The sequence below is a fragment of the Podarcis gaigeae genome (genome assembly GCF_964106915.1).
Source record: "Podarcis gaigeae genome assembly, chromosome: 9".
Taxonomy (NCBI): domain Eukaryota; kingdom Metazoa; phylum Chordata; class Lepidosauria; order Squamata; family Lacertidae; genus Podarcis; species Podarcis gaigeae.
The window spans coordinates 45439064-45463603 of NC_139685.1; the positions used below are offsets into that span (position 1 = coordinate 45439064).

At 42.5% G+C, this 24540-nt stretch overlaps 2 long non-coding RNA genes across 3 annotated transcripts in view; both read right to left on the minus strand.

Moving 5' to 3' along the window:
* The window catches only part of LOC310852612, a 280641-nt gene that overhangs the window by 128178 nt on the left and 127923 nt on the right, over positions 1-24540 (minus strand). The window lies entirely within an intron of this gene.
* Positions 1-24540, minus strand: part of LOC310852016 — a 30388-nt gene that overhangs the window by 2728 nt on the left and 3120 nt on the right. The window contains exons 2-4 of one of the 2 annotated variants that reach the window (XR_014567951.1): positions 22407-22556; positions 21787-21981; positions 86-1417 (exon numbers count right to left, since the gene is read on the minus strand). This is a non-coding gene — a long non-coding RNA (uncharacterized lncRNA). Of the gene's footprint in view, positions 1-85; positions 1418-21786; positions 21982-22406; positions 22557-24540 lie in introns of those variants that run through there. The other variant, XR_014567950.1, reaches the window with a different exon arrangement.

Sequence of the window (24540 nt, forward strand, 5' to 3'; positions counted from 1 at the left end):
ATGTTCTATCAGTGTCATAGCATGCATTGCCAGCGCCCGGGCAAGGAAAGGATTGTGAACTCTAACCTCATTGAGGATGTCACTGCACCCCTGCTACAGCTGTTTCTCATGGAGTTTGCCCGCTGGCTCCTGCATTCAGCCTCTCAGCTTGGCAAGCTCCTGATGGGACAGTGGCTGGAGCTCCTTGGCAGGCTTGGTGGAGTCCCGGTGGCACTGGAGCCACAGATGCAGTCTAGGAGGAGGGCAGCAGAGAGCAGGCTGAGGCGCTGAGTGCAGCCCTTCTGTGGCCATCTCTCCTTGGCTGCACAGTTTGAGGGCGGGTGCCAGAGGGTCCTGGAGAAGTGGTCTGCTCTTTTTTCTGCAGTCCCACTCTGGGGTGCCTACCCAAGAACACACACCAGGAGGGAGGCCACAGAGAAGGATTGACACAGGCCAGGAAGCATCTGGGCTCTGGCCAGCAGGAGTTCTGCCCAGGGGCAGGCATTCCTTTGCTGGCTGTGAGGAGAAGGAGCTGTTGCTACAGCCTCGAAGGCCCAGATCTGGTGAGGCTCACCTCCCCACAGCTCTGGAAGGCAGCAGCCAAGCAACGTCAGTGAGAGAGCCTGTTGTGGGGGTGCTGGGTTGTGTCCCCTCAGAATTTTGTGCCTGGGGCCATGGGCCCCCCTCACCCCCATGCTGCACCACTATGTTCTACCTCCCCTTTCAGAAGCAGTGTGCCCGTGAATGCCTGTTGTTGGGAATCACAAGTGGGGAAACTGTTGTCTTGTGCTCATGTCTGCCTTGCAGGCTTCCCACAGACATCTGGTTGGCCCCTGTGAGAACAGGATGCTGGACTAGGTGGGCTTTTGGCCAGATCCAATGGGCTCTTATGTAAAACTCTTGCACTTGTATGCTTCTTACATTGACCAAAATGAAAGTTCCTTTAGGCCTTTAAGAAATAAAACACATTGCTTTAAAGGTGTCATGAATTCTGCTCAGATTGCCAGTATGTATTTATTCACAAAGGACTCAAAATAGCTACCAGCTCTCTTTGCTGAAAGGCTGCTAAGACAAGGGGCATCACTTTCCTCCCCTCATCTCTGGAGTTTGTAATCTGAATTCTGTAAAAACAGAGAAACAACTCGTATTCTCCAGCAAGCCACTGATTAGATCAAGTTTGATTAATTTTGGATCTGCTTATGGTTTTGTCCCTGTGTGAATTTGGTTTGAGCCTTCTCCATTGTTGCCAGTGTTTGTGTGATTCTATCTTTATGGGGAGACGTTTATATGGGGTGGCGTCTGTCTCCTGGAAAATGCTTTTCCAGCTCCTGTCGGTTGAACTTAAGGATCTGTGGCAGGGGGTTTGAGATGCCGAGCATGTTTATATCAACAGAAGTAGAGAGGGTTTCTGTCCAAACTCTTTCCTAAATTGTCATACCTTGAAGGAAGGCAAAGTAGAAGACAAAATTTATTCTCAGAGCTTGACGGACCATGCATTATTTATACTTTAGAATCTTTCACTGTTTTGGTGAGAAAGAAGATATGATCCCTGAAAGCAGCTGCTGTTTTCTTTGCATATTTATAGGAGGCAGCTTGAAACTAGCAGTGAAAAAGGTGAATTCCATGTTGGGGATCATTGGGAAAGGGACTGAAAATAAACCTGCCAATATCGTAATGCCTTTAGACAAGTCTGCGGTATGGCCACACTTGGACTCCTGTGTAAATTTCTGGTCATCTCACCTCAAAGGGGATATTGTAGTGCTGGAAAGGATGCAGAAAAGTGAAAGTAAATAGAACAAGGGGCTGGAGAAACACCTGTATAAGGAAAGGTTCCAATGTTCTGGGCCATTTAGTTTAGGAAAAAAGGTAATAGGGAATATGGTAGAGGTGTACAAAATCTGGAAAACCCAGAACAGACAAAATATTATATTATCTCCAGAGTCAGAAGTAGTTGTTGGCATCCATCCGTCTTAAGAGACAATGGAGTGCGCCTCCGGGGGGTGAAGTTGAACTGCTGTGTTAGCAGCACCAAAGTGACCTCCTTGGAGTGCAAGACCGGGCAGTGTGTATGGAGGTCCTGGGTTGCCCAGACAACAAGACCCCACTCTTGGCCTTGCTGATGTGGTCCACAGAGCAATATGTTTGACAGCAGCTTGGCTACAGGAGTTGCTGGAAGAAGGCTCCACTCTGGATTTGTAGGGTTTACTCCTTAGCCTTTTCCTTTCCTGAAGATGCCCCACAAGGTGGTGGAGGTTTAGGATTAATTTTCCTTCTCCTAGATGGGCTACCTTTCCAGACTGATGAGCCCCATCTGCCCTTCACTTCTTTCACAGCACATGCGGCAACTGCTTTCTTGAAAGTTGGACCCATTATTGGTCTCATCTGCTCAATCTATCAGAGCCGGTCTTCACATACAGGGAAGTCCCTAAAGCATCAAGGGCTTGAGACACTGGCTATCCTCACCTATTTTAGCCAACCAGCTGAAGCCAGGGTGTGGCTGCTGTCACCTGCTGAAAGCTTCTAGGAGCCACAAGTGAGAACTGAGTCCAGGGTGGCGGCCAAAGGTGGACAAACTAACCCAGAAGGAGTGCAAAGTGTCCCTACCAGAGGCACTACCCCATACACCCCATCAGAAGTAGTATGCCTCTGAATACAAGCTGCTGGGAACACAGGTAGAGGAGTGCTATTGCCCCCAAGCCCTGCTTACGGGCTTCCCAGAGGCATCTGGTTGGCCACTGTGAGAACTAAAGACTGGACTAGATTGGATCCCTGATCTGCCCACTCCCCAGTGCCACAGTCTCACCTCTCCCAAAATTGTAAACCCAAGACTTCATGCAAGGGCAGGGTAACTCAGGCCAAGCAACTATGAGACTCAGGGCTAGCAAGTGAGGCCCAATTTGAAGCAGTGGGGCACAACTTGATTATTATTATTTTTTGGTAGGGCCCGTTCACAGCCAAAGTCTGCAAAATCTTATAGATATAAATAAAATCTATCTAGACTGCCCTGGTGCAGGGGCTCCCTTCGGAGCGGCACACGGGGCCCAATTTGGCCAAATTGCTCCAATTGCCTTAAGGTCAGCCCTGATGAGACTGCAGGGGTTGGACTGACAAGCCCTGCACCTTCTAGGTCCCTGGTATCACTATTCAGAGTACAGACTCAAGGACTTGCTATGTAAATAAAGGGAGAGGCACTTATTGAAAATCAGTTTTGTCACCTCTCCCCCCCACCCAGACCCCGAGACAATGAGCCCAGCCACTTTTTATTCACAGTCGCATAAGCACTACACTACAGCATGGCCATAAACCTGTAAGTTCAACCGCTGAAATATACACCCAATATGTAGCAATGGAGATTTGTGTTACTGCTTTATGAATGAACACTGTGTTTTATGAATGGACTCTGTATTTTGTGAATTACCTAAGAGCCACCAATAGGGCTTTCTAGAATCTGACAGCTAACCAATTGGGTACTACCAAACAGCGATCCCTACTGCTGAAATCAGGTAACCAGCAGGGAATGCTTCAGGTCAGCCTTTGCACTGTTGACTGAACGCCCCCTGCTGTGCAGATAATGGAGAAAGCTTGTAAATTGTATCCTTTCTGGCATCCTGGCCAACTCTATTATGCTGGTGTAAACCCTGGTGCACCAGAAGCCCAGAATAGCAGTAAATAAAATCCGCTCATACATCAGTGACTGATAAGACTTGTCAACCAGTTCTTCCAAAGTCTTCCTAAATTATAAAGTTCCAAAATACAGGCCAAAAGAGAGCAGGTCTGCGAAGAGCGAGGCATACAATGGGCACCACCAGTGAAAAGGCCCTCCTCCGTGTAGCTCCTCCCCTGTTATTTGATAGGGTACCCACCTGCCCTCCTTCTTGACATGGAATGCTGTCTATTGGAGTCTCCAAGTCCAGTACAAAGACCATAAGAAGGGAGAGCAGGGACCTTGAAGTTCCCAACAGCTGTTAATCAAGCAAGCAAGCAAGCAAGCAAGCAAGCAAGCAAGCAAGCACACAGGTCATCTTTGTCACAGTCAGGACGCCTATGTCCTGGCCAGGCCTGCACCCAATCTTGTTTTTGTACAATCTTGTTTGTCCTCAGTAACCAAAATTATATTATCAATATATACAAGCAGAAAAGTTGTTTTCCTTCATTTGCAAGGAATTGTACAAAACAAAGTGGCACTAATATAGAAAAGTTCCAGGGTGGCAACAGAAAGCAAACTAAAAATGCTTTTGCAGTTCATCAAAACTATTCAGCAATATCAAGTTATAGGAAAACTGGTGCTATTAACAGTAATCCTTCTAGCTGGTTAATTGGTTCGGCAACTTCCATGCACATGACATGTGATGCTAATTATTTCCCCCAAGAGTTAAATGATAACTAATCAGAGGCAGCTACAGTTGCAAATGGCAACAAAATATCTGTGAAAGGAAGAGGAGCAGATTTGATCAAGTGTGTTGCAGGTAGAAATACTGTTTGCAATGAAGTGAGAGCAGTAGTTTATTTGCTCAAATTAACAAATAAGAAAGTTTTGAGAATTTAAATTCTAGATTAAAATTGATTACTTGAGAATGGAATTGTAACAATCTGGTGGGCAGACCAAAACACTCGTCAAGAGAGCTATGAGATTCAGGTGAGGGTCAGATGCCTTATCAATCCCAGCAGGTATATAACAGGAATACCCGGCCTGCCCAGGATTATTATTATTATTATTAAAAACTTCTTAAAAGCTGTAGCAAGTATACTTTCAAGGTTGCACTCTTTTCTACTTGGCTCATAACTTACAAGAAGTGCAAGGTATGGAGATAGCAAAAGCTAAATCAAATGAGAACACCAAAATTGACCACAAAATGCTGTACGTTAGCATTTTCTCAGCATTTTTTTGCTGACAAGTCTCAGCACTCCTGGAAAGAAATACTAACAAAAATCCGATTATAGGGTTCCTTCCATGCTGCAGCAACTGTTTCATCTGAGGCAGACAGACTTTGAATTGGTCATTGTGGTACATTCTCTCCATCCACCAAGTTTGATTTATGGAATAAGAGATGGGATAGTAAGATTGCTCAAGGTATTCAGGCTTGTTTTAGGAACTGATGAAATACTATGAAGCAAGACTGTGCCCATGTGGTTGAGGAGTTATTGAGGAACTTATTCATTATGTATTGCTTTGCTGCCTTTACAGAGCTCAGAGAGAGGAATTTCTGGGACTCTTTTTATCCAGAATGGAAGGCTGTCTATTGCTGTATAAGTTAGAAGTTGTGGATAAATAACACCTTTTGAAAGTGGCCCAGTTTGCTGTTCTAGCAGTTTAACTTAGGAAGGACTTTGTAAACAGGAATGTAGTAGACAGAAGAGGTTGTTTTCAGAATGCCTAAAAATCTGTTTATTTTCTGTCCTTTCTTCCCTTTCTCCAAGGGAACCCCAAATCTTAGGTCCAGCACTGGTTGATCTCACCTTTCTTCCCTACCTATGCTACACAGCCTGAAATGAAAACATAGACCTTTTCTCCCCACCTGAGCAGAAGGTGTAGTGGTTAAGAGTGGTGGACTCGTAATCTGGTGAACCGGGTTCGTGTCTCCGCTCCTCCACATGCAGCTGCTGGGTGACCTTGGGCTAGTCACACTTCTCTGAAGTCTCTCAGCCCCACTCACCTCACAGAGCGTTTGTTGTGGGGGAGGAAGGGAAAGGAGAATGTTAGCCGCTTTGAGACTCCTTCGGGTAGTGATAAAGCGGGATATCAAATCCAAACTCTTCTTAATAGTAAACTTAAGCTGCCTCTGGCAGTGGTGGTGGGGATAAGCAAAGCAAATCCAATGTACAGACTTTCTTCCACTGGCCACAACACTCAGCAAATCATGGGAGAAACTCAGGGAAAACACATTGAATACTCTACTATTGCTGTTGCCACAATTGAGTCTGGTGAAGAGGACTGGGGTGGTGGTGAAACCAGGCCTCCCATGGGCTTTGTGTATGATCTCAACAAGAACAGCCAGATTCTTTGCCTCTTCCCCAATAAACTAGACAAGACCATAAATGAGCAACTTTCTGATGCTTCAAAGGTACAATAATTAGTTGCTGTTAGAAAAATTATGATGGGGAAACTGAAGGTTTCAAATGGTTGATAGGATTCTGGTTATGTGCAAGAGCACCTGAAACTGTTGTCTACCTTGAGTTTTCAAGGGGAGCTCAAGTTAAACAGACAAATAAATAATGTATTAATCATTCTACCACTGCTGCTGCTACTATGTAAAAGAGTTCATAATTTACATTCACTATCTGCGCCAAGCTGACTGAACAGCTGCTTTAAAGAGGCATTTTACTGTACAAGTGACGCTGGCTCTCTGCCTAACATGTCTCACAGGGTTATTGTGATGATAAAATGGAGGGGTAGGAGAACCAGCTTCCATTTGCTCCTTGGGGAAGACTGGGATATAAATAAATAAATGAGCAAAATAATACAGAATTCCTGAGGTTATGAGTTTTTCAAGTGTGGTAACTATCCCGGAAATTATTGTGGGTTGTATCTATGTATTTCTGAAAATCTACCCGAAGGCGAACTCCTTTATTGTCTCCTGAGACAGACAGATGCCAACATGCTCATGAACATGTTGAAAGTAGACATGTGTCTACTTAGGAGAAGGCAACCTATGTAAACCAACCTGTCCGTCAGACCACACTGATATTAATTATTACAGACTTTAGTTATCTTTTAGGCTGATGCAATTTGTATCTAGTTCTTCCATTTACCCATCCATTAAAAAAATCTTTTCTATTACTTTGACATCCCTTAAAAAATCGCATCACAATTTCTTCAGGCCTTAAAAGAATTCATTTCCTAAGAGTGCCTAGTTTCCATGGTGTGGAGATACATGTAATTGTCCACAACAGAAACTGGAAAATAAAGCTCCAGCATTTATGTCCAGTGTTTATAGAGGCATTTGTCACACTTTTATATTCCAGAACTTGTATTCATCCAAGATTTTAAATCACACCAGGAGTGATACTTGCTGCTGTCTCGGAGGCAAGTTGGAATGCGCAGTAAAGGAGACAGACTATTATGAAGAGTGACATAAAATATAATTTAGGTTATTTTACCACTGAAATTTGAGAGGTGAGGTCACCAGAATGGAACTGTGATCTTATTTCTGTTAACATTGTCAGATATCTAGGAGTCAAGGAGAAAGCTGCAACCTAGAAGAAAATAAGTCTTCCAATTAAAAACTACAAATTAAAGGAACAGAAGCACATGGCTGTCTACTGTGATAACAAATCTGGCTATTGTAACCCACCATGGCATGGAATGAGTCCCCTACTCTCCAGCAGCAGAATTATAGCATGGAAAGTGTGTGTGTGTGTGTGTGTGTGTGTGTGTGTGTGTAGCTGAGATTAGTGACAGGTTTACTATCTGAGGCCAATGTGTAGAAACAAAGTGAAACAATGATTTGAAGATAGAGAAAATGGACAATAAGGAATGACGAAAGCAGTAAAAATTGGAAGGGAAAGTCTAGTCGCAACTTTTGTGATGGGATGAGGAGAGAATTCTCTTAGTATTATCAACTTCTCTCAGGTGGGGATAAGCCATAGATGAGACTTCATTCTGTTCAAGTTGTTCCTAACAGCTGGAAAACCCATTTTAAATATTATGCTCAAACAGAGAAGGGAGTTGATAGTCATACATCCAAACTTCACTGTGGTTTTTGCCCCACAACACACAACAAAACTTTAGGACAGTTTGACCTGCCTCCAAGCTACATCTCATGACCCAGAGTGTGCGTTAAAGCTGAGGAAGGTTCTTCTTTGCTTTAAAAACATGCATTTTTTATTGAAAAAATTCAAAGGTCTCTTTGAAGTTTAGGAAAACAGACACAACAGGCAGAAGAACAGCTGGCAGTGAGCACAATGAGTGACTAATTATCATGAACAAAAGTTCTCACAGTATGAATAAAGCCAAAGGCTACATGCAGAGATCTGTGTAGCAAGTTTAAAAGATTTGCAGAGGGGGGAGGCAGGAGAGTAAAGAAAAGAAAGAGATTAAAATCGACCTTAAATGTGCAAAATTGACAGAGCAGTAAACACTTTGTAAGCAGGACATGCAAAGCCAGATGGTAAATATTACACAAACAAACCCTATCTCTTTATCCCAAAGCAGTATAGCGGTTCCAATCCTATGCTCACTTTCCTGGGAGTAAGCACACTGAACACAGACTTATGCTGAGTAAACATGCATAGGCAGTGGCGTAGCACAGGGGGTGCGCAGCCGGGGCATGCTCCTCATGTCGCCCTCCCTAAGCCAGCCTAGCACAGCTTCATGAGGCTGGATTCTGAGAGTGGCATGAGAAGGACCCTGGCCACAGTGCATGGCTGTTGCCTCCTCTTCATATGCCCTCCTTGAGTGGAGTGTTTCCACTGTGGGGCGTGTAATTTAACTTTTGGTGGAGATATCACTAAATTGTAGTTCTCTAGCAGCCAGCTGAAATCCAATGAGGTAGATGAGTTCCCTATTTGGCAAAAAATATTGGTGCACCTGTAGCTCTGCTTATATTGCAAATGGCTATATAACTGAGGAATCTGTCTAAAGGTAACTTCCACATTCTGAATTTTAATATTTGTTTCCCAGCTTTTCTGAACTCAATGGGATCATACTCCAATATGCCAGAATAATCTCTTAAAAGCTCTATGGAGGCATTAACTAGAGTTTCTCCTGTCCTTGGAAAAGACTTTACCACTGATCCCATAGAAATGATATTGTGGGGTGGGGGTTTCTACTTGCTTTACCTTTTGACCCCCTTTTGGCAGCTGTAAGAGGAAAATATCTTTTTCGTTCATCCTAAATTTAAGTCAATGAGGTGAAAAGGGATTTGAGTTTCAAATCTAGCTTGTAAATGCTTTTTTTCTTGAAGCGTTACATTAAAAAATGGAACAGTGCAGGTATATTTGATAAAAAAAATATTAAAAAGTGTCTAAAATCCTTAGAGCTTTATATGCATGGTTAGAAAACACAGGAAGCCTGTCTTTTTCACAGCAGGTAAAGTCGGCCAGAAAATGAAAATACTTAAGAGAATGGGCAAAAGAGAGATTGACTCTGAAATCCCCAAGATATTTTCTTTTTGAGCTATCTTTTTTTTTTAAAGTTGTTAGCTAAAGTTATGGTAGAGGACAAGTGATGTAGAGTATGCTCAGTAACTGAATTACGTCTTGCTTAACATGAAGGGCATCTAAAGGGTAGGAGACAGTACCCAGAGATATTAAACTTATAAGATTTCTTACCCGAGGTTCACCATAAGGTCCCAGGATGGATTACAACACTTACATACAGCATCTGTTATAAAAATAATGATGCCTAAAACTCTTCCAAATGGAACAGAGCAAAATAAACTGAGCAAAATATAGGTGGGCCCTAACAATAAATGCAGGCAATTTGCATCTTACATGAGGGTTAGGTTCCAGGGGTCCACGTGTAAACACAAAAATGTGTAAAGGCAGGAACTACTAAAACCCGGCCCCCCTCCAAGGTGGAGGGCTCCTTGTCTTGTTTGGGGAAGGTGGTGCAAGGACTCTGGGGTCACAGCTGTTTGTACAGGTGTGTATGTGGGGGGATAAATAACTGTAGAGTGGGCTTTCTCCACTCTCCATTTATTTATTTATTTTCCCCACCCACGCAAAGCTGTGCTCGCATAAGTAAAATAAGCACAAGTCACCTGTACGTCAAGTGTCAAAAGCCAGGGTAAAGGGAAAATAGGACATGTGAGGAAGGACCTGGGTCTGGTCCCACCATTCCTCCAAGCCAGGCTCTCGGATATCTCCCAATAAAAAAAATTAAAAAATAGTCCAGTGGCACCTTAGAGACCAACTAAGTTTGTTCTGGGTATAAGCTTTCATGTGCATGCACACGTCTTCATATACACTTGCTGAATTACAACTTATTACTAAACTGAAAACTATGGAGAGACCTGGTCTGAATAGAGATATTGGATTATTGTCTCATTACACAAGCTATTTTTGGTCATCTGCATACTATCCCTTGCTTTTTCCTCTAGGACTAATTGCGGTCGTTAACAGTTGTCAACAGGTTTATCATACCCATTCAGTCAATCACTGAGAAAAACCCCACCCCACCCTCCCACTATATATAAGGGTCTGGTGACTTCTGTTTCAGTGTATCTGAAGAAGTGTGAATGCACGTGAAAGCTTATACAGTCATACCTCATTTTGCGGCTGGGTTCCATTCTGGAGCCCTGGCCACTAGCCGAAAAGGATGCAGGGCAAAGTGCCACATCTGCACACGTGGAACAGTTTGCGCTTCTGCGCATGCGCAAAGTGCGATTTAGCACTTCTGCGCATGCGTGAGCGGCAAACCCAGAAGTAACCCATTCCGGTACTTCCGGGTTTGCCATGGACATTTGCTGGAATGGACACTAGACAAGGCAGACATTCGCAGAGGTATTACTGTACCCAGAACAAACTTAGTTAGTCTCTAAGGTGCCACTGGACTATTTTTTATTTTTTTATTTTGACTGCGTCAGACCAACCTACCTGAATCTATATCTCCCAATAGTTCTAGTCAAATGCAAAAAGGGTACCTGGGATACATGACATTCCTGACCGACAGACTTTGGCTCTCATTTGTCAGAAAGATTCTACAGACACTTCTTCCAGGGAGACGGGAGCGAGCCTTTAAAAAGCAGAGTGGCCTTGCACCTTGTTTCTTCTTGCCACCAGGGGTCCAGTCTGGGTCTTCCAGACCATCATTGCTGCTTCCTTGTTCGTAGATCTCTGTATTGATATATATGGGGGGGGGGTGCAGCTGGTGGGGATGGAGCAAGCCATGTTACCCCACTTCCTGGTCATGACCTGCAGAATTATCATGTGAAAGGCACTATTGGGTCGTAGCTATTGGCAGCTCTCCCTTTTCTCCACCTTGAAGTTAAATAAGAATTTGAAGGTATACAATGCAGCAAAAATAATGTTTCAAAGTAGCTGGCACGATGCAGATTTTTGGAATGGGTCAACTAGCTTCTACTCGCAAGCTTGCTGCTAACTCACAGTAAGCGTAACACTCAAATATCAAAGCAATGAGAATCAAGGAGAAAATAATAACAAAAGTGCCAATTTTGTACGTGCAACCAGTGTGCTGTGTAAAACAACTTTATAGCTACAACATATCTAATAAAATGCTGTAATCTTTTGAAAATACAATAGAAAATATAGTTGCAGTAAAATAATTGCTTTTGATTGATTTTAGGCACGCTTATTACTTGCTCTGTGGGTGTTCTGTCACTCGTAATATGAGCTGGACTTCCACAGAGAAATATCCTGGAGAGAACAAATTGTTCAGGCTCAGAGACAGACCTGTTAAAACTTTGTTACTCCAGTCTTTTCACATGCTTCCTATGCAGACTTGCTGACTTCTCCAGATTTGATTTTTTTAAAAAAAAAAAAATTGGCTGACTCTCAATGGAACATTAAATAAAGAAGATAAAAAACCCACCTTCTTGAATTGGAAAGGTTATCTCATAGCATGCAATGTTAGAAATAACCTTTCCATACCCTAACTTTAAATACCAGTATTAGATATGCACACTAATTGGAAACCTGTCTTGCTGATAGTTTGGAAGTAAGTGTTAAATAATCAGGTATTGACTAGAATATTATTTAATTTCTTATTTTAATTTTTAATGTCAGGAATGTAACTATCACTCTGCTTTGCAAAACATGAAATAATCTGGACTTCTGAATTTTAGAACGTGATCACTAACAGAGGCCAGAATGCAAAGAACAGAACAATTAATTCCATGTTTCCTAGCAGACTTTTGGCTTGTGTTTCTCAGTCAGCATTTCTTCAGGACACGTGGCAAGCCATTTATGAAACTCAGGAAACTTTGTAAAGTAATGTGTGATAAAGGCACAGAGCCTATTTAAATAAAAAGGCCAAAAATCCTACTGAGCATTCCCAAGTGAGCATTCCTTTGGATACCAGTTGTAGATTACAACTCCCATTTCACCTGAAAAAAGGCGATAAACCCACACATTTACCATTCCTTAATTATCCTGATTCTGGGCACAACTTACAACTACAAAGTTTTCTCCAATGCAAAAATGAAAAATTAAAGCCTGACCCTTGGATTACCGGGATGGGAATGGTAAAGTTACTATGAATGTGGTGGAACTCATCCACGCAATGAGCTGCTAAAACTACCTTCTCCAAAATAGCAGTCGGAAGTTAAGGCATTTGGGTAACTGAGGGCTGAGGCAGGGGCTGCTGGCATTTTGCCCTCACTAGCTGCCTAGTTTACCTCTGTGGTTGAGCCAGCCTGCATACCATGCAATTTTAAGCAAAGTTCTCAGAAATTCAATAGCCTGGCTACAATTGCGATGCATTGGCCAATGTACTATTAGAAATCTAGGATTAACAAACAGCCAAGACACAACTTTGGGAAAGGTAAAACATAACTTTTCCTGCTTGAAACTACTGACCTCACTGCACAGCACCACCTGCTGGCCCTTTTGCTAGTACCACAGCAGACATTCCTATTTTCTAATGCTCATAATGCACCAAAAGGTATGATTTAATATGTTATGGATGGCATAAAGGTTGTGTCTGTCTTACTTTTCAGTTGTGGTAAAATGGGTGAATTTAGCAGTATGGAGATATATTACTTTGGCACCACCTGGCAGCGTATTCTAGTTTTTGTAGAATTATCATTACACTTTTTGTTTTGTCTTGTTTTGATGAGCAAGACATAAAAACAAAGCTGCTGGCATCTTAAGATAGATGCTTGCATGTTAAAGGAATGCACAAGTTATGAGCTTTTTGCCACAGATTATTTCAGACCATAATGTTTATGTTAATAAATGGTTCAAATTTTATCACAGGAGTGCAGTACCTGGAAATTGCTTGGGCCAAACACATGCATATGTTCTAAGAGTGGTAGAAAGGACTTGAAGAATGCATATCTCTGCATGGAAAACAATTTTCTTTGGGATGCTGGGGTGCTGTGTTCAAACTCCTTCTACCACACCTGGAAATATTTGGGTACATTCCACATTGTTGCTTTAAAAATCCAGGAGGTCGGATGAGGGCTGTTGTATTTCTAGAAGAGGTTCTGTTGTTGATTGGAATTTCAGGTATATGGTTGTGATAGTATTTTATTCTCTTGCTAATTATGCTGTTTTAAATGTGCATTTTATATTTGATTTCCTTTGGTAATGTTTTCTTTTGAAACGTTTAAGATAATTTTTGTTGTTGCCAACTTTGCTGCGGTAAATGTGCACTCTGTAGTTCACCTTCTTTGCAAGGTTTTGTTTTGAAATCTTTGTGATAATATTTTAGTTTCGTGTTTATTATGTTGCTTTGAATGTACATTTTATATTCGACTTTCTTGACTAATGTTTTATTCTCAGATGTTTTATTGATGCTTTAATATAGGCTGAAAATTGCCTTGAGATTTTTTTCTTAAAAAATATAAAGCAGCGTAGAAATGAAAGGAAGAAGAACAAAAAAATGGATCATCTCCTTTTATTTTAATGAACTGCTGGTTAAAATGTATTACAAAATAAATCTGAATTTTAAGCACACTTAAAAGTGCACAGGAAACCTTGACCATTTCAACAGTGAAGAAGTGAAGCATAGTCTTAACATTTCTGGACCCCTGATGCTATACTTGCATCAAACTCTAGCACAATTTGGGCCTTTTGCATTGTTGCCTACTCCTTGACTTCCCTGGCCACACTTCAACCCTTTTAGCTCTATCCAGAATGCTGTTACCAAGGTAATTTCTAATAGTTTAGACCAGGAGTTGCCAACCCTTTTGGACTAGTGGAGCATTTTGAATTTTGAGAGAGTGCTATTACCGCCAGTAACAAAATGGATGGTATAGCATAACACAACATGGCTGCCATGAGGGGCATGGCATGACACAAAATTAGACATCACAGTCATAATGAAGCTTTCCCCGTAACTTTGTTAACCATCATTGTATTTCTATTCTAGAAAAGGTTTAACCTTTTCTGCCTGCCATGCAGCAATGAAAAGCACAAGAACCCTGTTTTCCCCCAATGCCAACCATAAACCAAAGCCTAGGTTGCTTCAATAAACACATATAGACTTAATTCTGAGCAGACATGCATGCAATTGTACTGTAAATTAACTATATAGTGAATTCTTAATGAGTGCCTGGTGTTCAGCTCCTGCACAGCAGAAGACATGCTTATGTCTCTTTGTAAAGTTTTCCGATATGTGTTTTGGGAGAGGGGAGATTCTTTAACATCCACTCATGATTATTGTGCAGTATTTGCAGAAAATATCAGACAAATCCACTGCAAGAATTTTTGTTGTTAGGGGGAAAAGAAGAGCAAACTATGGAGAATCCAAGGACTGGAAAATAAGACAGAAACAGGAAAGGTGCACCAATGGGAAGGGGGAAAGAGCAGATCTTTAGCACCCCAGATATTCCCATTGCTTTGTGTCCAAACAAATCAACCCACAGCTCTGACTACAATTCATTGGATAAAAACACTGAAAGGTGGGAGCAGGTGGCCTGATTTATTTCACAGAAATTGATTAGAATGGTATCTGCACATTTTGCTTGCTAACCTTCTAGGAGGGCTAGAGACTTATTTAAAGAGTGGTTTAATAGTCAGGGAACACTGGGAATTGTATCTCTGTGAGTTGAATAGGGGTATCCTATCTACTCTTAGCCCCCTTAACAAACTACACTTCCCAGGATTCTTTGAAGTGAGCAGTAATTATTTAAAATAGCATGATGCTGCTTCAAATGTGTAATGTTTTATATGGGGCTATAGCGCAACAGCAATGGGCAAAAATAATCCAGAACATGTATGATATCGAAAGTTACAGGATTTCAGCAGGAAGTTGTGGGATATGCACTGACTGGAAATGAAGCAGCGTGACCATGCCAACATCTGCAGGTGCGAAAGGTACTGAAATTGGGACTGTAGGTGACTGCCCCAATAGCATAATGAGCAGAAATAATCATGAATGCACAATAAAAAGAATGTGTTGGAGGGGCCTTGTGTGAAATATTTTAATACATTTGTCTTCCCCCCTTTACTTTAAGGCTCAATTTGTTAAAGCTACTTTTAGTAATTTATTTGAGCTGCTATGACTGATTATCCACCTCTTTAAAATCCGCACTATTTCAGAATCCCAGTACTCTCTCATCAGATTCTATATACAGACTTTAAGCCCTGGGATCTATTCTATTGCACAAGACCTGGTGAGCTTTCTCATATTTTTAAACCACAGAGCCTAGGGCTTGCTGATCAGAAGGTCGGTGGTTTGAATCCCCGTGACAGGGTGAGCTCTCGTTGCTTGGTCCCTGCTCCTGCCAACCTAGCAGTTCAAAAGCACGTCAGAGTGCAAGTAGATAAATAGGTATCGCTCCGGGGTGGGGGGGTGGGGGTGGGGGTGGGAGGTAAACAGCATTTCCATGTGCTGCTCTGGTTCACCAGAAGCAACTTAGTCATGCTGGCCACATGACCCGGAAGCTGTACGCCAGCTCCCTCAGCCAATAAAGTGAGATGAGCGCAGCAACTCCATAGTCGTCTGTGACTGGACCTAATGGTCAGGGGTCCCTTTACCTTTACCTGCCCCCCACATTCCTAGGGGACCTATTTACAATCCAGGAAGTTTCTCCACACTCTTACTCCTTGTGTCTCAACATGAAGAAAAACAACAGCAACAGAAAGTAGAAATGCGATTCAGCTGCTTTTATATTTTCCTTTCATGATGCTTAAAAAGAAATCCAGTTAATTTGAAATCCATTCCTTTTAAATATCTGATCAAATAATTAAGTGGTTATGTTGAGATTGGGGTAGGGATCTATTGCAAATGTATCTTAGTTGTATGGGCTTGATTGGTTTGATTATTTTTACAGCTTTTATTTCTGCAACTTGTCCTGGATGCTAGGTAAAGAGGAAATTGCAGCATCTTCAGGACTTGTGGAAGATACACGCCACAGCAGCCTTTCCAAAGCTAAACAAGCCTGTGTTGGGTCAGTGACCTGATGCGAGACCTCATGGAGGGCCTTACGCATGCTGCCCTGAGCCCCTGCATTGAAAAATGGTGGGAGAAAAAACAAGTAAGTAAACAAAGACTACAGATTAGCAAGTTCTGTTGATAGAGAAAGCGACATGAAAAACACGCTGTCATCAAAATAGATGACTGCTGTGTATATCCAAGTGCCAGTGACGTGCCAGAAGAAAATAGATGTTCCCCTGGTTTGCCGGAGAACCTTACCCTAATGTGCGGCTCATGCAATGCTTTTACTAATAAAGAAGAGGAAAATACATTCTGCATCTGCCCTGAAAGCACCTTTATATATAGTATTGTTTCCTGGAATTGAAGACAACCTGGAGTTGAGCCCCAGAACAAATTATGCCATGCACATTTATCCATATTTATAACAAAATGTTGCCGTGTGGAGTACTGCTGTTTAGCGCCAGCCAGCCAGCCTTTCAACAGGATACTACTACACACCCCTTCTCCATTTCTACCCCTAACAGTCAATCCATTTTCTGTGCCTAGTCATAGAATTGCAGAGTCGGAAGGGACCACAAGGATTATCTAGTCCAACCCCCTGCAATGCAGGAATCGTTTGCCCAACATGGGGCTTGAACCCACAAGCCTGAGATTAAGAGTCTCCTGCTCTGCCAACTGAGTTATCCTAGGTTCAACTAGTGAGTATGCTTAGTCCTCACTGACCCATTTATGAGACCCTTTCTATTAGGTAGCCCCCAAAGTTTTTCTGTACTACTTCAAATCTTGGGATGTCCTCCCTCAGCCCGCTAACAACAGTGTGGATGGTGTCACTTTTGCTACATAAGGATCAAGACTTGGAAAATGAGTACACTGTTAGTATATAGCACATCCTGTCAATTCAAGGCAGTTTACACTAAGGTCTTATCCACAATTCCTCTTGTTCTGCTGCTCCCCACCCAGGGAAAACCACTCTATAGCGCCCAATGGAAACAAATGGCAATTCAGGTTTCCTCTGGATTGCCATTTGTTCCGACTGATGCCTAAAGAGTGGGTTTTCCACTGGAAAGGAGTGGGATAAGGGGAAAACTGCTTAGCCCCAGCTTTCCAGGCTTAGCCCAGGTGGAAATGTGTTTCCATTCTAGTCTTCCATCCACAGAGGGGCTATTCCAGTCCTGGTTTGTTTCAGCAAGGTAGGTCCATCGTAAGCTGCACCAAGCACCAAATACACAGATGACAGAGGTTTAGTGCAATTGCTCTTTAGTAATGCACAGGTCTTTTATCTAGGACAAACTGCAATTAAATAAGCCCACCCCCTCCTTTCTTCCAAAGTTGTTTCAGTGATTTCTGAATTGTTGAAAAGTTGGCCACTGGTTTGAAACAGCTGCTCGGTGTGAAAAGTTGCTGTAGTCAGTAGGAATGCACCTCAAAGTTTATTAAGGCTCTAGAAAAGAAGCGCATTTTTGAAATGCCATGTTTGCTTATAGTGATAGCTCTAGTGGCAAGGAATGCTGGATTTGGTGTCATTTGGACACCATTATGCTGCATCAGTATAAAAGCAATTACTCTAAATCTGGGATGCTGGGTTCACATGCATTAAGGTTAACAGCATTCAGGAGATTTGTGTTGACTTCAACAATGAAACTAGTTGACCTTTTCATCCACAGCTGCCTCTTTCGAAAGCTGAAGTCTCTGCCATTTGGCTGGATTTTCTATCCCATCCTGTTACATCTCCGCCTTAGATATGCTGAGTTGCACAGCGGTTTTCTTTGCTTCTTAAAACACAAATTACTACCCCCCGAGTGTATACCAGAATGGGAGGAATGAAAAAGGAATTTGCTTTGGGTTTTACGGCCCATTTAAGGCACCGGCCCAGACAGGTGGAAGACCAGGGATAGGCATATGTTCTACATAACGATTATGTAAAACATAATGCATCCAATCTGAATGCATATTCACACATAACAGCTGTCTCAGTTGATTCTTCCAACTGAAGGGAGGACAGGAAACAATGCACAAGGGAGGCTTTCATGCAGGGCTAGTGCCAGACTTCGGGGGCTCACAACAATGCTGTCGATGTGCCCCAGAGCTCCTACCTGCTGCCACATGCAGGGGCAGCAATACCTACACCAACCTCCACCCCCAACCAGAGCAAGAGATCTGCCCTGTTCCTTGCCATGCATGATGGTGGCCACTGGCTGAGGAAGAGGGGTGCGGGGGGAGCGCACCGCCCCCGGCAGCACGATCCTGTTGGGATGCCATCGCAGCTGCCTCCCTGCCCACACTGGGCACCACATCTCCACAGGCGGTGTCTTACGCCCCCAAGATGAGCGCCACACCCCTGCAGACAGTGTGCCATGTCCCCGGGACACGCGCCAGCCCCACCCTCACCTGCTCTCCGCCCTCCGGTGCCAGAGCATGAATCTCTGCCACTGATGGTGGCCACCTCACTCTTCTCCCTCCTCCTGGGCCACTACTCACCACACTTCCAGGCAGGTCTCTGGAGCTGTTTCAGCACTGGATGTGAATGCCAGCCTAGCTTGGCTCTCATTTACAGTGGCTGCCTAGCATGTTTAATTATCCCCATTTCGCTGCCCAAGATCTATAAAAATCTACAGTATATCAATAGATTTTGTAAATCTACAGTTCTGGTAGGACCAGAATTATAGTTTTTATAGATCCATGGGCTGGGTAGTGCAATTGTGGTAATTAAACATGTTATGAAGTCACTGTAGATTCAAATGCGGCAGCATGGCCTTCCCTCCACTGAAACATCTCAGAGGGGTGAGGTCTACTTGGGGAGTGGTGGCAGGGCCTTGGGACCTTTGGTCTGTACATAGATTGTATACATCCTTTGCCACAGTCACTCCAGAGGGCCCCAGTAGTGGTCACATGGTCGACTACATAGATCATTTGTTCTCAGCTAAATAAAAAATGCTGACTAGAATCTGCTTAGAGATGTTAAAGAGAGAACCAACTCCCCCCCCCCCTTGCATGTATTCTGATAACGTGACAAGATTGTTTGTTTACTCTGGGTCAATACCAAGTCCTATTACTGTACTGTTTTGCTCCTACCCTTTTATGTAGCCAAATGTTTATCTAAGGCAAAGTTCTTCACTCCAGCTCTCAGAAGGGGATAGTGCGGTGACCCTTCAGAAGGAAAATGCGAGGATGCATGCAGCCCAGCTTGAGACACCCTTAAACACCCCCAAATGTAGGTAGGAATGGGTTGGCTTGCTGTGCTGACCAAGGAGTGAACCACAGGACTGGAAAAGGATTAAAACACTGGATAGTTTGTGCAGCTGTGAGAATGAAAACAATGCAGTTGGGACTGGAGCGTTTCATTTTTACGATGACTGCCTTGGATTGCTATCCCTGTGGACTCTTTCTGCAGTTACGTTTAGTAGTGTATGTATGATATGAAATGCCAGCACAGTGTGGTGTTGCACTAGGGATGTGGAGATCCGGGTTCAAATCCCCATTCAGCCATGTCGTTCATTGGGTGACCTTGGGCCAATGACTATCTCTCAAGCTCACTTACCTCACAGGGTTTTTGTGATGATACTGGCAGGGGGAAGTTGACAACTTCTTATGGGAAAGTTGGGATATAAATGTAGGAGTTGTCATCAGCACCAGCATTGTCGTTTTCTTTTTATATTCCACAAAATATGCTCATTTTGTTTTAACTCCTTCAAATTTAAGGAACGTTAATTCTCCAGTTTCCCTGTAATCACAGGGGAGAAAAATCCCAAACCAAAATAAAGTCCAGAATTAGTTTATTATCCTCTCTCTCCCTTAAAAAAGAAGAAGAGTAAGGTAGGGAAATTATCTGCATTATGTTTATGTCTTTTTCAAGAATACTTTAAACTTAAAGATGCTTTAATATTAGGTGCTAGAATGATTTTGTGGTTGTACTTGGCCTTGATTTTGTAATACCTGGTGCTGTCTGGGCAAGAGCTCAGAATCCACATCAAGTATGAGCCTGTGATGCCCTTTCCATCTAAGCTAGCTAGAGCCCATTAATAATGCTCTCATTAAAGTTGGGTGTGTTTTATGCAATAGGCCCTGTATGTTTGAGATTAAGGGATTTTTGTTCTCAGCAGATTAATGCCTTTCAAAAACGTTGGTTCAGTTCTGGTTTTCCAGAATCATTGGCTAAAATATCTTGACATCTGGAAGAACCTCTGAGCCTTTTTACACATTGCAAATCTTACACAGAAAACTCTTCCACTCAGGAATTGATGCAGGACCCACCAGTAGATCATCACTAATTAATTGCACACATTGAATTTTCACTCTTGACACTGAATATTTATTGATTTCATTATTATATTTATAGATTGCCTTTCATCTAAACAGCTCAAGGTTCTACCCACAGTTCTCTCTCCACATTTATCCTCCCAACAACCCTGTGAGGTAGGTTCAGCTGAGAGAAAGAGTGCCTGCTCCAAGGCCACACAGGGAGCTTCAAGGCAGAGTGAGCATTTGAAAGAGGTGTGCATGCACTTTCCCCCTTTCTGTCTCTGGAGACAGGGGAGAAATGACCAAATGGCACTCATGGCACTCGCTCAAAAATCCAAACTTAGCAACCCCTGGTTTGGCACATCGGCAAGAGCTAAGAAGATGGAGAGCAAGGGCTTATGTGGTGGTGACTAGCAGTGCATGTACTTTGCTTATTTTCTGAAACCATCATAGATGCAGCAAGTATAAGAAGTGTTGCAGTTCTGGAGTTAATAGTCTTAATTTGCAACCAGAAAGGGGGAGTATCTTACTTCAGTTATTCAGATGGGCTGACCCACCCCCACCCCCACTTTGGATTTGTTTTTTTCAAAAATGTGGTAAACCACCCCTGATCATTGTGCTGGTCCTCTGACTCAAAGTCCTGCCTTGAGGGCACCTGGCTGCTCTGCTGAAATAAATGGTAAGAGGCGCCAGCACACTTGTTGTTGTTGTTGTTTAGTTGTTTAGTCGTGTCCAACTCTTCGTGACCCCATGGACCAGAGCACGCCAGGCACTCCTGTCTTTCACAGGAAGAACACTGTCCAACCATCTCGTCCTCTGTCGTCCCCTTCTCCTTGTGCCCTCCATCTTTCCCAACATCAGGCTCTTTTCCAGGGAGTCTTCTCTTCTCATGAGGTGGCCAAAGTATTGGAGCCTCAGCTTCATGATCTGTCCTTCCAGTGACCACTCAGGGCTGATTTCCTTAAGAATGGATAGGTTTGATCTTCTTGCAGTCCATGGGACTCTCAAGAGTCTCCTCCAGCACCATAATTCAAAAGCATCAATTCTTTGGCAATCAGCCTTCTTTATGGTCCAGCTCTCACTTTCATATATCACTACTGGGAAAACCATGGCTTTAACTATACGGACCTTGCCAGCACACTTAGCCTTGTTAAAGAAGTTGAGGACTTTTTGGACACAAGGGGAACTACAGCAAGGGCAAAAGCAGGGGGAAGATGAGAACTATTACATGAGTGTTTGTGTGAATGAAAGGAGCAGGAGAGCCAGAAGGCACTCTCAACCACTAGGACTAAGAAGTTACTTTCCATATATTTCCACGCAAGAGGGCAGCAGCAGGCTACAGTAGATGGGAAGGAAGGCCCGTAAAGACTACAGGTGACTCAATTCATCCCTCACAGGAGGAGGAGAAAGATGGTTGTAGTGGCTGGGGACTTTCTACTGAGGGGTACAGACTACGGACGCAGCTGCCTGCTGACTGGATGAATGGCCCATGAAATATCTGTGCCTCTGGTGTGCAGATCCAGGGCATGATGGACCAAAAAAGTTGCGTAAATTGTAATACTTACTCTTCTGTTGTCCAAAGTTGTGAATTTGTGAATCTGTTTCAACTTTAATTTCTACGGAATGTGGAAGGACAAAAGACTGTGCTCTCAATATATCTGCCAGGAAGATTGCCAGTTGCTGATCTATGTCCTTTTGGTTCCTGGCTTGTTCTTCTATTGGTTTTCAGACCTATTGCATTTACTGTTTGAATTTCATTGCTGAGAAGTGATTGATAAAAGAGACATGAAATACATGACAATTATCCACCATTTGTAAAAAGAAAAATGGCAGGGATATTAATAATGAAAAAGTTAAAGAGTTTTGTTTTCGTTGTTTATATCAATATTTCATGGGGGAATTTTCCTTTAGGAACTTTCTATACTTTGAATTTTAAAGTTGATTTTAATAGAAGAACATGGCTGACTGGAAGAAGTAGGTATCGATTTCAAGGCAGGGGGCATTACTGACATAACAGCCTTCTCTTCCAAGGAGGCCCTGAATTGTCTTAATTTTTGTTCCAAAAAAAGAATTGTATAGATCTAGTAATTTTTTATCATCAGTTTGTTCTTAATGTGTGCTGATAACTTTGATATTCTGGTTTATGACATTGTAGTTGAAGTGGAAAACAGGATGAACAAAATACCATGCTGAAGGTGTAGAGAAACAGTGTCAAGTCCTGCCTGTCCTTAGAACTCACTCCACAAGATATCCCTAAATACCTTCATCCAGGGGTCAGCAACCTTTTTCAGCTGTGGGCCAGTCCACCGTCCCTCAGACCATGTGGGGAGCCAGACTATATTTTGAAAAAAAGAAAGAAAAAAAGAACGAATTCCTATGCCCCACAAATAATCCAGAGATGCATTTTAAATAAAAGGACACATTCTACTCATGTAAAAACATGCTGGTTCCTGGACCGTCCGTGGGCCAGATTGAGAAGACGATTGGGCCGCATCTGGCCCATGGGCCTTAGGTTGCCTACCCCTGCCTTAGCCCAATGGGCTAAGGCAATAAACAAGAATCATGTCTTTTCAGAATCTTTGGCAAAGCACGACTGTCCCCTATTGACCAGCAAAAGGTAAAAACAAAAAAGTAGGAAGAGACTACCTGAAGAGAATGTCACATTTCATGACATGGCTTTGACAGGATTTGGCACATGAGAATCTGGTTTAAATAGTAGGCCAGCAACCTCATACCAGAAAAGTGTTTTGCTTTTTGCTTATCTAAGTACTTGAGCAACTAATGTCAGGTAGCACCAGGCCTTTGGTCCCAGTTGCTCAAGTGCTAACTGTTGATTAGGCAGCTCTTGACTCATAATTAATTTTCTAATCATCACATCAAACAAAAGAGGAGGAATAATGATCACTTGCATGCTATAGATTGTGAAAGTGCTATTCTTAACTGATTTTGAGTGAACCTCTAGATTACATGTCAAAAGTATTTCCTTGAAACCAGATGACTCTGTTTCCTAGCCAGCCATGAAGAATATATGGCATGATGTTTGACAGCTAATCTGTAACAACTATCTATGATCACTTGAAAGGTTTGGGGAGTTACAGTACTACCTAATAATCAGATAAAGGGGATATTCAAGCCTCTTTACCCTGGCTCTTCACAAAGTTATATTTATCCTTTGGGGATGGTGTTTGTTGAACAGAGGTAGTAATTTTTCTTTTTTCCAGTTATAGTAATGTGATGTTTGAATGTATTAGGGCTTCTTTTGTGATTGATAGCTGCAAGGACTTGAAGTACATGCTTTTGGTATTCATAAAACATTGGGAATGTAAAGTGCTTAAGGGCTAAGATATGCTAAGATACAGGGTATAGATATAAGATATAAGGTATATAAGGTATAGTCACCATATTGGTCAACACTATTAAGCCTAGATAGGCATTGTCTTCCAGAATGGCCAGTCTGATAGTTCCAGCGCTGTTCAGAAATATATTTTTGTCTGCTGTTGCAAGCTGGCTGGGAGGTGGTTGCCTTTATTTTTAAGAAAGTTAATTAAATTTAATACATGTGGGGGGCTATGATGAATAATGGTAATTTATTAAAGGAGACTTGGTTTTTGAGCAGGGTTCTGGGTGGGAAATAAATGGAGAGTAAATTAACTAAAGAGGGATGACTGGGTCATCTGGACGTGGAGCGATCTCGAAGTGTGGTCCCAAGTAACTGAGGCATTTATTTTATTTGGGGTAATTTTGATTTGAATGGCAAATTAATTTGCTTGCCTTCAGTGAGATTTAACTGTTCTCTAGTAATTAGTTCTAGAATTCTATCTCTACATAAATATTGCCCAATTCCAGTGTTATGCGAATCTGTGTCCTCATTTGTCTTCTATTTTTGGTTATGTGTACGTGGCCATCCTGAACACAGCCCAAGGCATAATGTTCCTGCAGCTTCCAGCCTGCCTTCATATAGTTTGTCGCCAGTTATGCAAAACAACAACAACAACAACAACTACTACTACTTTATTATTTGTACTCCACCTATCTGACTGGGTTACCCCAGCCAAAAGAACTAGTATCTGTAACAGATGATGAGATACTATGAGCATGTGTCAATTAAGGTGTCACATGAAGGTAACAAAATAAGGAATTACTGTTCAAGAATCTAGAGATTGGTCTGCCAGTTGTCAAATCCTGATCCATACTCTAGGAGAAGTAACTTCCAAGGGACTATAGTACCTGAATGAACGGAAGCTATTTCCAGTTATAAGTGTAAATTAAAACAGAGATACTAAATTGAGAGAGAGAGAGAGAGAGAGAGAGAGAGAGAT